This window comes from Geotrypetes seraphini, chromosome 1, assembly GCF_902459505.1.
Source record: "Geotrypetes seraphini chromosome 1, aGeoSer1.1, whole genome shotgun sequence".
Taxonomy (NCBI): Eukaryota; Metazoa; Chordata; class Amphibia; order Gymnophiona; family Dermophiidae; genus Geotrypetes; species Geotrypetes seraphini.
Window position 1 is genome coordinate 25,105,530 of NC_047084.1, and position 3,110 is coordinate 25,108,639.

Here is a 3,110-nt window from a genome sequence, read left to right on the forward strand (position 1 = left end):
TTTGCCAAACTCTTTTTTTGTTAATATGCATGGAAACATGACCCTCTTTGACTTAGAACATTTAAAATTTTATAATGTGGTCCTAGTATTTGTAAATATTTACAAACCATATAGGCATTTGGAAATGTCTGAAAATCAAGTTTTCAAAAGTATTATTAAAACCTTGTTGGCTAATAGAATTGTATGTGATTTTAAGTAAACACTTTTTATTATTTTTTTAAAAGCACTGATAGAAAAAGCCATCAGATTTAGCTGTTAAATTTAAAGCAATATTGATTTAAAGATGAGGGATTTCTTAAACTTCAAATAAATAATAAGCTTTTGCTATGCTCACCGCCTACTTTGTTACTTTCTCATTTGGCAAGTTGCATCAGGTTTAAAATCAGGCATAGCATTCATTATCTATTTGCCAAGGTTAGATGATAACTTCTTGATGGTATTAATGCAATACATAATATGCTAAGAGCTAAAACAAATGGACGCTTTACAGCTTTTGCCCAACAGTTGCTTAAGTAATTTGCTGCTCTTTGATTCTTGAGACAGAATCAGGAAGCCAAGTATTGCTTGCAGAAAGTAGGACACATTTTTTTCTTTCCTTTTCTTTATTTCTCTTTCCTGATTGCTGGCATGAGATTAAACAAGTTTAAGATTAATCTGCATCTCCATGCAGTTTAGCTGTGTAAAGTAAAGATAAGTTTAATTCATGGAACTGCCTCCTAATGAATATGGTGGAGAAAGCATGCAGAGTGTGGAAAGAATTTCATGAACCAATCTCTGTCTCTGTTTGCATTTTTGTGGTCCGCTATATTTGTGCTTACATGCGGCTGGATTAGTGTATGTGTGTATATAGCTCTGTTGGTTCTCTGTCTGTGATCATGAGAGGAGAGGACTGTTTGAAAGGTACAATTCTGTAATTGCTATGTGACTGAATTGGTGTTCCAACTGTTGCAGCATACAAACTGCTTTTCCCATTTGAAGGGTGGTTTCATTTCGCTTCCATCTCCTACTGCATGCAAACACTTCATTTCTGCTATTTAGGAACTGGCCCCAGCTCACTTTCTTTCTTTCTGTGATCAGAACAGCCGCCTTATAGTGACTTCTAAAGTGGAACCTAGCATCAAATAACTCTTATTTGTATTATTTTCCCCAATGTACATTTGTCTTAATTAAATTTCATCTGTCATTTAGATATTCAGAGTTACAAATTCCTAAGGCAGGGGTGTCAAACTTAATCACATAAGGGGCTAAAGGCTAAGTTGCGGGTCAAATTTTTAATTAAGATAATTAGGGGTCATTTAATTAAGGTATGCTAACCGATTTAGCACACGCTAAATGTGCACCTTAATAAAAGGACCCCTAACTGAATAAAGCTTAATTACCTCCTCTTCTACAAAACTGCTAGCAGTTTCTAGTGTGGGGAACCATGCTCAATGGCTCGTGCTGCTCCCAACGCTCATAGGAACTCATTGAGCGTCGGGAGCAGCATGGGCCATTCAACACGGCTCTTTGTGCTCTCTCTGCACTAAAAACTGCTAGCGTTTCGTGGAAGAGGGTGTTAGTCTTAGTAGAAGTATAGGGTAGAGAATGACACAGTGACAAAATTCATCACCGTCCCCATCCCCACGGATAACTGCGGGAAACCATCTTCATGTCATTCTTTAAGGAGAGAGGGAAGAATCAGAGTATGAATGGCCACAACCACTGACCCGTAAGCTTTGCTTTAAAGAATGCTGGTGTAGAAGAATTGAGGTTGAAATAGACACTAGAAAATGACATGGGATTATTTCCCGCGGTTATCTGCGGGGGACGGGAACGATGATGAATTTTGTCACCGTGTCATTCTCTAGTATAAGGTTATAATGTCTGCAACCCCACACTAGCTCTGTGGTGTAAACAAAATTAATATTGTAATCACAAAACAGAAAATACAATTATTTTTCTATCTTTTGTTGTTTCATGCAGCATCTCTTCCTCCTTCCCCACCACCCCAGGGTCCACCATTTCTCTGTTTCTCTTCCCAACTACCCTCCTATTCAGGATCTCTATCCCTCCCTCCACACCATCCCTTGTGTCCAACTTCTCTCTTTCTGTTCCTTCCTTCCCTCCCTCCCATTGCCTACCATCTCTCTCCCTCTCCTCTGTTTTATTTCTTAGCCACCCTACCCTCCACTCAGTCTGGCATATGCACAACTGGACCCCTCCTCTCCCTCCAGGTACTTCTACACCAGGGCCCGCCCCTGACCTGAAGGTCTTTGTTTCCTTCCTTCTTCCTGGTCTCACCTTCAGATTTAGCCCGCCTGATATCTTTCTCTTCTTCCCAAAGTCTGGCATTACTCTCCCTTCCTTCATGTTCCTCCTCCACCTTTGTGGTCTGGCATCTCTCAGTCCTCTTCCCCCCTCTCCCCTACTGCTCTCTCTCCTTGTTTAGTCTGGCATGTCTCTTTCCTTCCCTTCCCCTCCAGTAGTCCATCTCTCTTCTTCCCTTTTCCCTTGTTGTGGTCAGGTATCTCTTCTCTATGTCTCTTTCCCTCCTCCTCCTCCTCCTCCTCTTCCATATTGTGGTCTGGCATCTCTTTCTTCTCCCCATCATAAGAACTGTCATACTGGGACAGACCAAAGGTCCATTAGGCCCAGCATCCTGTTTCCAACAGTGGCCAACCCAGGTCACAAGTACTAGCTAGATTCCAAGTAATAAAACAGATTTTATGCTGCTTATCCTAAGAATATGCAGTGGATTTCCCCAAGCATCTTAATAATGGCCTATGGACTTCCCTTTTAGGAATTTATCCAAACCTTTTTAAAACCCCGCTATGCTGATTTTACCACATTCTTCGGCATTGTATTCCAAAGTTTAATTACACATGTGAAGAAATATTTTCTTTGGTTTGTTTTAAATCTATTACTTAGTAGCTTCATCACATGCCCTCTAGTCCTAGTATTTTTGGAAAGAGTAAACAAGCGATTCACATCTACCCTTTCCACTCCATTCAGTATTTTATACATCTCTACCAAATCACCCCTGAGCCATCTCCTCCAAGCAGAAGAGCCTTAGCTGCTTTAGCCTTTCCTCATAGGGAAGTCATCCAAATTTATCACCCTTCTCTGTACCT